Below are 11,006 nucleotides of genomic sequence, written 5' to 3'. Positions count from 1 at the left end.
AGTGTACTTTGGTTAGTTATGTTGTATTGGTTTGAGTCGTCAGTGAGTGGTTTGTGCTGTGGTCCCCAGTGTCGTTGGAGCTGGTGTGAAGGTGGTGGGAGGATATTGGTTTGAGTCGTCAGTGAGTGGTTGTGCTGTGGTCCCCAGGTGTCGTTGGAGCTGGTGAAGGTGGTGGGAGGATATTGGTTTGAGTGGTCCGGTGAGTGGTTGTGCTGTGGTCCCCAGGTGTCGTTGGAGCTGGTGAAGGTGGTGGGAGGATATTGGTTTGAGTCGTCAGTGAGTGGTTGTGCTGTGGTCCCCAGGTGTCGTTGGAGCTGGTGAAGGTGGTGGGAGGATACGGGTTTGAGTCGTTCAACAACTGTTTCTTCAACCTGGCCATTCCTGTCAAGAGGTAGTCCTCACGTCAGTGATGGTTGTGCTGCCCCTGTCAAAGAGAACACAGATCAGGGTAGGAGAGACACACCTGTACACACACACCTGTACACACACACACACACCTGTACACACACACACCTGTACACAGACACACCTGTACACAGACACACACCTGTACACAGACACACACCTGTACACACACACACACACAGACACCTGTACACACACACACACACACCTGTACACACACACACACCTGTACACACACACACACACCTGTACACACACACACCTGTACACACACCTGTACACACACACACCTGTACACACACACACACCTGTACACAAACACACACACACACCTGTACATACACACGTACAGACAGAAAATACATCTCTTTCTCTATTTGGGACCTCTGAGCTGTGTGTCTCTCTCTCTCTCTCTCTGTCCCTCTTGTCTCTCTCTCTCTGTCCCTCTTGTCTCTCTCTCTCTGTCCCTCTTGTCTCTCTCTCTCTGTCCCTCTTGTCTCCTCTTGTCTCTCTCTCTCTGTCCTTGTCTCTCTCTCTCTGTCCCTCTTGTCTCTCTCTCTGTCCCTCTTGTCTCTCTCTCTCTGTCCCTCTTGTCTCTCTCTCTCTGTCCCTCTTGTCTCTCCTCTTGTCCCTCTTGTCTCTCTCTCTCTCTGTCCCTCTTGTCTCTCTCTCTCTGTCCCTCTTGTCTCTCTCTCTCTCTGTCCTGTCTTGTCTCTCTCTCCCTCTCTCTCTGTCTGTCTCTCTCTCTGTGTCTCTCTCTGTCTGTCTCTCTCTCTGTCTCTCTCTGTGTCTCTCTCTATCTGTTTCCCTGTCTCTCTGTCTCCCTCTGTTTCCGTCACTGAGTCCTGTCTGTGTGTTCTCCTCAGGAAGACATCTCTTTCTCTATCTGGGACCGCTGGACTGTGTGGGGTCACCAACACTTCTCCCTCTCGGACTTCATCAACGCAGTGCTGGTGAGACAAATTCATTACTATATTAATCCTCTCTCTGACTTCATCAACACAGTGAGACACGTTCATTACTATATTAATTAAGTATAGAATAGAGCCTGAATTATGGGATAGATCCTACCATGGTGTTGACTGTGTTGTATTATGGGATAGATCCTACCATGGTGTTGACTGTGTTGTATTATGGGATAGATCCTACCATGGTGTTGACTGTGTTGTATTATGGGATAGAACCTACCATGGTGTTGACTGTGTTGTATTATGGGATAGAGCCTACCATGGTGTTGACTGTGTTGTATTATGGGATAGAGCCTACCATGGTGTTGACTGTGTTGTATTATGGGATAGATCCTACCATGGTGTTGACTGTGTTGTATTATGGGATAGATCCTACCATGGTGTTGACTGTGTTGTATTATGGGATAGAACCTACCACGGGGGTTGACTGTGATGTATTATGGGATAGATCCTACCATGGTGTTGTCTGTGTTGTATTATGGGATAGATCCTACCATGGTGTTGACTGTGTTGTATTATGGGATAGATCCTACCATGGTGTTGACTGTGTTGTATTATGGGATAGATCCTACCATGGTGTTGACTGTGTTGTATTATGGGATAGATCCTACCATGGTGTTGACTGTTGTATTATGGGATAGATCCTACCATGGTGTTGACTGTGTTGTATTATGGGATAGAACCTACCACGGGGTTGACTGTGATGTATTATGGGATAGATCCTACCATGGTGTTGTCTGTGTTGTATTATGGGATAGATCCTACCATGGTGTTGACTGTGTTGTATTACAGGTGAATTATGGGATAGATCCTACCATGGTGTTGACTGTGATGTATTATGGGATAGATCCTACCATGGTGTTGACTGTGTTGTATTATGGGATAGAACCTACCATGGTGTTGACTGTGTTGTATTATGGGATAGATCCTACCATGGTGTTGACTGTGTGTATTATGGGATAGAGCCTACCATGGTGTTGACTGTGTATTATGGGATAGATCCTACCATGGTGTTGACTGTGTTGTATTACAGGAGAATTATCGGATAGAGCCTACCATGGTGTTGACTGTGTTGTATTATGGGATAGAACCTACCATGGTGTTGACTGTGTTGTATTATGGGATGGAACCTACCATGGTGTTGACTGTGTTGTATTATGGGATAGATCCTACCATGGTGTTGACTGTGTTGTATTTGGGATAGAGCCTACCATGGTGTTGACTGTGTTGTATTATGGGATAGATCCTACCATGGTGTTGACTGTGTTGTATTATGGGATAGAGCCTACCATGGTGTTGACTGTGTTGTATTATGGGATAGAACCTACCATGGTGTTGACTGTGTTGTATTATGGGATAGATCCTACCATGGTGTTGACTGTGTGTATTATGGGATGTGGTGTTGACTGTGTATTATGGGATAGATCCTACCATGGTGTTGACTGTGTATTATGGGATAGATCCTACCATGGTGTTGACTGTGTTGTATTATGGGATAGATCCTACCATGGTGTTGACTGTGTTGTATTACAGGTGAATTATGGGATAGATCCTACCATGGTGTTGTCTGTGTTGTATTATGGGATAGATCCTACCATGGTGTTGACTGTGTTGTATTACAGGAGAATTATCGGATAGAGCCTACCATGGTGTTGACTGTGTTGTATTATGGGATAGATCCTACCATGGTGTTGACTGTGTTGTATTATGGGATATATACTACCATGGTGTTGACTGTGTTGTATTATGGGATAGAGCCTACCATGGTGTTGACTGTGTGGTATTACAGGTGAATTATGGGATAGAACCTACCATGGTTGTCCATGGAGTGAAGATGCTCTATGTTCCTGTGATGCCAGGACACAACAAGAGACTGAAACTAACGTAAGTACACAGATACACACACACACACACACACACACACACACACTGTGTCCTCCTGAATCACTGTGAATCTTAGTCTCTCATTCTCCTCCCCCTCTCCTCCCTCTCCCTCCCCCCCCTCCTCCCCTCCCCCCTCCCTCCCTCCCTCCCCCCTCCTCCCCCCCCCTCCTCCTCCCTCCCCCCCTCCTCCCCCTCCCCCTCTCCTCCCCTCCCCTCCCTCCTCCCTCTATCCCCCCCCCCTCCCCCTCTCCCTCCTCCCTCCCTCCCCCCCTCCCTCCCCCTCCCACTCTCCTCCCTCCCCCTCCCCCCTCTACTCCCTCTCCTCCCCCTCTCCCCTCTATCCCTCCCTCTCCTCCCTCTCTCCCCCTCTCCTCCCTCCCCCCTCCTCTCCCAGGATGCAGAAGTTGATCAAACCGTCTGTAGACCGTCGCTATGTTGACCTGACCGTGTCCTTCGCTCCAGAGTCAGATGGTGATGAGGACCTTCCTGGACCCCCCGTTAGGTACTACTTCAGCCCCGACGGAGACGCTCACACCGCCTGACACGCCCGGACCATAACATCCCTGACGCCCCTCCAACTAACCAAATATAACCACCCCTCAGTCCCCTCAAACTAACCCTCTGTACCTGCAAAACCCTAGTTGACAACAGTGGTGCTTCTTGAACAGGGGTGGATTCTAGAACAGGGGTGGATTCTAGAACAGGGGTGGATTCTAGAACAGGGGTGGATTCTAGAACATATGTTGATTCTAGAACAGGGGTGGATTCTAGAATATATGTTGATTCTAGAACAGATGGTGATTCTAGAACAGATGGTGATTCTAGAACAGATGGTGATTCTAGAACAGGGCTGGCCCCATGTACCATTATTAGAGAAGGAGCATAGAGGTAGAAAGAGGGCTGTAGATGGATATAACCTGGTCTGATATGAGTTCTCTTTCTACCTCTATGAGAAGAGGGAAGCACTTGGCTGTGTACATAGTAGTCCCTCTGTGTTTTCTACTCTGGTTTAAAACACAACTCTGACTGGTGTTTTCTACTCTGGTTTAAAGCACAGCTCTGACTGGTGTTTTCTGGTTTAAAACACAGCTCTGACTGGTGTTTTCTCAAAACACAGCTCTGACTGGTGTTTTCTACTCTGACTGTTTAAAACACAGCTCAGACTGGTGTTTTCTACTCTGGTATCAAACACAGCTCTGACTGGTGTTTTCTACTCTGGTATCAAACACAGCTCAGACTGGTGTTTTCTCTGGTATCAAACACAGCTCTGACTGGTGTTTTCTACTCTGGTTTAAAACACAGCTCTGACTGGTGTTTTCTACTCTGGTATCAAACACAGCTCTGACTGGTGTTTTCTACTCTGGTTTAAAGCACAGCTCTGACTGGTGTTTTCTACTCTGGTTTAAACACAGCTCTGACTGGTGTTTTCTACTCTGGTAGGTGTTTTCTACTCTGGTTTAAAAGCACAGCTCAGACTGCTATGCACATGCCTTAACTAACAACCTTGTTGTGTTTGTCATGATGATGATGATGATGAGATGATGAAATAAAGACGACCGTGTTTACACACCCATACATACACACTTTCCGTGGTTTTCATTTGGTGGATGGAGAGACAGAGAGAGACAGAGAGAGACAGAGAGAGACAGAGAGAGAGCGAGAGACAGCGAGAGAGAGACAGCGAGAGAGAGAGACAGCGAGAGAGAGAGAGAGAGCGAGAGAGAGAGACAGCGAGAGAGAGAGACGAGAGAGACAGCGAGAGAGAGAGACAGCGAGAGAGAGAGAGACAGCGAGAGAGAGAGACAGCGAGAGAGAGAGACGGCGAGAGAGAGAGACAGCGAGAGAGAGAGACAGCGAGAGAGAGAGACAGCGAGAGAGAGAGACAGCGAGAGAGAGAGACAGAGAGAGAGAGAGACAGAGAGAGAGAGACAGAGAGAGAGAGAGAGCGAGAGAGAGAGAGCAGAGAGAGAGAGAGAGAGCGAGAGAGACAGAGAGCGAGAGAGCGAGACAGAGAGCAGAGAGAGACAGAGAGCGAGAGAGAGCGAGAGACAGAGAGCGAGAGACAGAGAGCGAGAGACAGAGAGCGAGAGACAGAGAGCGAGAGACAGAGAGCCAGAGACAGAGAGCGAGAGACAGAGAGCGAGAGACAGAGAGCGAGAGACAGAGAGCGAGAGACAGAGAGCCAGAGACAGAGAGCCAGAGACAGAGAGCCAGAGACAGAGAGCCAGAGACCGAGAGCCACAGAGAGAGACAGAGAGAGACAGAGAGACAGACAGAGACAGAGAAAGAGGTCGAGGGAGGAACTCTTGACCTTAAAAGGCGGGATCACAATCGTCACCTAAACGTTCCTATTGGCTCATGGGGGATTTTGGATGATTGATAGCGACATAGGTGTGTCCCCAATCATCTCTCCTTCCTCCCAGAGTGTGCACTTGTCCACTTCCCTTCACAGCTTTTTAAAAGGAAATGACTTGGTATAATAAATATGATGATTCCTACTAACCCATGCCTCCACCAATCATTCAGATTAGTCTGTTGTTGAAGATGGGAGGGACAGAGATGATAACAGGTTAGTCTGTTGTTGAAGATGGGAGGGACAGAGATGATAACAGCTTAGTCTGTTGTTGAAGATGGGAGGGACAGAGATGATAACAGGTTAGTCTGTTGTTGAAGATGGGAGGGACAGAGATGATAACAGATTAGTCTGTTGTTGAAGATGGGAGGGTCAGAGGTTGGGGTCTGTTGTTGAAGATGGGAGGGACAGAGATTGGTCTGTTGTTGAAGATGGGAGGGACAGAGATGATAACAGGTTAGTCTGTTGTTGAAGATGGGAGGGACAGAGATGATAACAGGTTAGTCTGTTGTTGAAGATGGGAGAGGACAGAGATGATAACAGGTTAGTCTGTTGTTGAAGATGGGAGGGACAGAGATGATAACAGGTTAGTCTGTTGTTGAAGATGGGAGGGACAGAGATGATAACAGGTTAGTCTGTTGTTGAAGATAGGGCTTGGTCTGGAAGATGGGAGGGACAGAGATGATAACAGGTTAGTCTGTTGTTGAAGATTGGAGGGGACAGAGATGATAACAGGTTAGTCTGTTGTAGAAGATGGGAGGGACAGAGATGAAAACAGGGCTCTGGTCTAAAGTAGTGCACGATATAGGGATTAGGGTGCCGCTGAGACGCTCCTTTGCCAACTGTCTTCCACAGGAAATATCTATCAGGATTTCCTTGATAATGAACATCAAAAGCATAACATGTAAAAAATGAATACAAAATAAACATGATATTATGTAAATTGTTGTGACAAGTGATGGTGAATAAAAATCGTTTTCAGGATGTTTTGTCACTGAACTGTTGCCTGTCTATTTATTTTTCATGACAGAGATTCACGTATGGAAAATAACATCACAAACATGGATATACATTCATTAAACTAAACCTTGGTATGCGCTTTTCCACCATGTGTTGTGTCACCTAACATTTTTATAAAGAATGGTGCAGAATTGATCAAATCATCATCTCCATTAGAAGTGTACACTAACGTTCGACTTTTTGTAGAATGAGCCCTTTGGCGACCCGTAGGCTCCTCCCGTGGTCCATGTTATTCGGGCTCCTTGGGACGTCCCGTCCCCCCCTAATTGAAGTTAAAATGTAAGTTTAGGTAAAGGTTATAGTTCAAGTTTTGGGGTTATTAAAGTTAGGTTTTTGGGAAGGGACGTCCCAAAGGATTCTGTTTAGCACTAACCCGCCTCCCGTCTGGTCATCATTAGTTACCAGAGCCACAAAGTCATAATTATGGCTAAACCACGCCCATTCCTACAATTTCTCTTCTTAAAATCTGACTTTAAACCTAACGTTAACCACACTGCTATCCTTCTGCTTAACCCTAACCCTTAAATTATTACCTAAAAGCTATTTTTTTTCATGCATTAATTAAAAATAAAAATAAATGCGATATTTGTATCGTATTTTGACTTTGTGTCTGTGGTAACTAGTGTGTCTGTGGTAACTAGTGACAACCGCGCCCCCGCCGCCGCCGCACTCGGTCTTCTGCGTCGTGAACGAGCACGTCGAAACGACGTTGACGTGAGGCTTCAAGATGGCGGAAGCCTTGACGAGTCAGGAGGAACTGGTAAGGACTTGGGTTTTTTTTTTTTTTAACCATAGTGCTCTCGATTTCATCCCCCCCAAAAAACATTTCTGTTAATAATAAACCCAAATGTCTAGTTATGTTGTTAGGGTCAACGTTGTCCCTTGGTGAGGATACTGTCTCGTAAATATCCTTGGTCCCGTTACATATATTATGACAGCCGCTAGCATGCTACTATTAGCTAGCTGCTTAGCACCGTCGTCTGGATGCGTTGGGCTGACATAAGTTACATCTCACTGGTTAGATTTCATATTTTGTTACCCATATTATTATTATTATTATTATTTTGTTGAATAACTTATTGAACGCAGATGGCTACCTAGCGATAGCTAAACGTTAGGCCGGGGAGGAAGACCCGTGTTGACACACGTCCTCTTTGGTAACTATAGTAAGAGTAACTATAGTAACTTTGGTAACTATAGTAAGAGTAACTATAGTAACTTTGGTAACTATAGTAAGAGTAACTATAGTAACTTTGTAACTATAGTAAGAGTAACTATAGTAACTTTGGTAACTATAGTAACTTTGGTAACTATAGTAAGAGTAACATGGACATGTTCTGCTTCATTTGAGCCTTAATACGACTTCCTTTCAGATGTAAAACATGTCAGTACAAGGTTGCTTTTTTTATACGTCCAGTGACAATGTTTGCTTTCTGAGTACTGTTTGGTCTCAGTCTTAGTTAATGTGCCTGATAACTATCTATTTTTCCGACAGTCGGTTCACAGAATTTGCTCTCAGGTTCCTAGTAAAACGTTTGTTTTCGTCGTTCAACTGGCTGGCTAGATTGCTGGTTAACGTTAAACAACCCGAAAGAGCCGCTATCAGATCTAAACTAGTCGATGCACTGCCATAGTACATGTTTTATTGAATTAAACTACATTGGCAACAGTAGACGAGTAGCTTAGGGCCCGAAGCTAGTAGCTGCGACTTGCTCGGTCCTCTCATCTCTTACGAGCAACACGCATTATGTGCTTATATGAATCATGTTACCACTTATTAACGTGCATTTGTAACGGGAGTTAACATTTTTTTAGGGACATTTCTATGTTACTCCTTGGAAGGAGTTGGTACAGTCCGTTGTCAAGAGTCGGGAAACGGATGTTTTTGTTGAATATCCGCTGACGTCACGGGATATAGTTGGAAGTTTAAAGTTCACCCAGATCAATGGCATTGTGTGTGCATGTAGGAGAACTGTGGCAAGACATCAGTAGGTTTATAATTGAACACATTTATGAAGATTTTACACTATTGTGGAGAGATGGACTGTTTGGATTCTTTCCATACAATAGAAATAAGCTGAATCATTTCTATGTAATTGGTTTCATTGTTCATTTGGCCAAGTTTCATATACACAGATGTAAATTTACAAACGGAGGGTCACATTTTCGTGCCCTACAAAAGGAGGTTGAGCTGTGTTTTAAGACGGTTGAATGCTCTACTAACAAAAAAGCTGTTAGAATTGTAAGTATATGCATGTCCCTTAAGGTCCTTGTGTAATTGTAATGTGATATTGCACCCCCTAGCCCCGCCCCCAGCCCCGCCCCCAGCCCCGCCCCTAGCGCGATTGTCCATTGTTTGTAATCTAATGCTTGTGTTCCCTCATGTGCTTTATATATTGATTTGTTGTTAATAAAAATAAATAATAAAAAATAAAAAATTAAAGTTCACCCAGATCAAGCACATGACGTAGGGCTGTGTGTACTAGAGGTCGACCGATTATGATTTTCCGATACCGATTATTGGAGGACCCAAAAAAGGCGACATAATCAGCTGGTTTATATGTACATATATGTGTAAAAATGACAATCTCAACAATACTGAATGAACACTTTTATTTGAACTTAATATAATACATCACATATATTTAGTCTCAAATAAAGAATGAAACATGTTCAATTTGGTTTAAATAATGCAAAAACGCAGTGTTGGAGAAGAAAGTAAAAGTGCAATATGTGCCATGTAAAAAAAAAAAAAATTTTAAAAGCTAAAGTTTTAAGTTCCTTGCTCAAGACATGAGCACAAAGGATGGTTCCTTTTAACATGAATCTTCAATATTCCCAGGTAAGACGTTTTAGGTTGTAGTTATTATAGGAATTATGACTCGTCGACTATTTCTCTCTATACCATTTGCATTTCATATACCTTTGACTATTGGATGTTCTAATAGGTACTTTAGTATCGCCAGCCTGATCTCAGGAGTTGATAGTCTTGAAGTCATAAACAGAGCTGTGCTTCAAGCATTGCTAAGAGCTGCTGGGAAACAGAGTAAAGGGCTGTTTGAATGAATGCTTACGAGCCTGCTGCTGCCTACCACCGCCCAGTCAGACTGCTCTATCAAATATCAAATCATAGACTTAGTTATAATAAACACACAGAAATACGAGCCTTTGGTCATTAATATGGCCAAATCCGGAAACTATAATTTCGAAAACAAACCGTTTATTCTTTCAGTGAAATACGGAACCGTTCTGTATTTTATCTGACGGGTGGCATCCATCAGTCTAAATATTGCTGTTACATTGCACAACATTCAATGTTATGTCATAATTAGGTAAAATTCTGGCAAATTAGTTCGCAATGAGCCAGGCGGCCCTAAATGTTGCATATACCCTGACTCTGTGTGCAATGAACGCAAGAGAAGTGACAATTTCCCTAGTTAATATTGCCTGCGAATATGAATTTCTTTTCACTAAATATTCAGGTTTAAAAAATATATACTTCTGTGTATCAATTTTAATACATGAATTAATGTTTTTGGTTAGTTTTTTATTTTATTTATTTAACTAGGCAAGTCAGTTAAGAACAAATTCTTATTTTCAATGACGGCCTAGGAACAGTGGGTTAACTGCCTGTTCAGGGGCAGAATGACAGATTTTGTACCTTGTCAGCTCAGGGGTTTGAACTTGCAACCTTCCGGTTACTAGTCCAATGCTTTAACCACTAGGCTACCCTGCCGCCTCTACACTCTAACCACTAGACTACCCTGCCGCCCCAAAGTAGGTACATTTGTGCAACGATTGTGCTTTAGTTAAATCATCACCCGTTTTGCAAAGTAGGCTGTGATTCGATGATAAATTAACAGGTTATAATCAACGCAGGACAAGCTAGCTAACCTAGTAATATCATCAACCATGTAGTTAACTCGTGATTATGTGAAGATTGATTGTTTTTTATAAGATAGGTTTAATGCTAGATAGAAACTTACCACGGCTCCTCGCTGCACTCGAATAACAGGTGGTCAGCCTGCCACACAGTCTCCTCGTGGAGTGCCATGTAATCGGCCATAATCGGCGCCCTAAAATGCCGATGACCTATTGTTATGAAAAACGTGAAATCGGCCCATGTTAATCGTCCATGCCGATGTAATCGGTCGACCTCTAGTGTCTGTCAATCACGTGATGTAGGGCCGTGATGTATATCTGTCAGTCACATGATGTTGGGCCGTGATGTATATCTGTCAGTCACATGATGTAGGGCCGTGATGTATATCTGTCAATCACATGATGTAGGGCCGTGATGTATATCTGTCAGTCACATGATGTAGGGCCGTGATGTATATCTGTCAGTCACATGATGTAGGGCCGTGATGTATATC

At 44.1% G+C, this 11,006-nt stretch overlaps 1 long non-coding RNA gene and 1 pseudogene across 1 annotated transcript; both read left to right on the top strand.

The window, feature by feature from the left end:
- The first annotated feature begins 429 nt into the window (after positions 1 to 429).
- LOC121845232 lies at positions 430 to 4,836 on the top strand. Its single transcript, XR_006082460.1, has 5 exons — positions 430 to 448; positions 1,272 to 1,358; positions 3,163 to 3,257; positions 3,652 to 4,323; positions 4,698 to 4,836. It is a non-coding gene; the product is annotated as an uncharacterized LOC121845232 (long non-coding RNA).
- Positions 4,837 to 7,277: 2,441 nt separating this feature from the next.
- LOC121845231 overlaps positions 7,278 to 11,006 on the top strand; it is a 40,830-nt pseudogene continuing 37,101 nt past the window's right edge.

This window comes from Oncorhynchus tshawytscha, unplaced genomic scaffold (genome assembly GCF_018296145.1).
Source record: "Oncorhynchus tshawytscha isolate Ot180627B unplaced genomic scaffold, Otsh_v2.0 Un_contig_1515_pilon_pilon, whole genome shotgun sequence".
Classification (NCBI taxonomy): domain Eukaryota; kingdom Metazoa; phylum Chordata; class Actinopteri; order Salmoniformes; family Salmonidae; genus Oncorhynchus; species Oncorhynchus tshawytscha.
The sequence above is the reverse complement of the archived record's forward strand: the minus strand, read 5'-3'. Positions and strand labels throughout refer to the sequence as shown.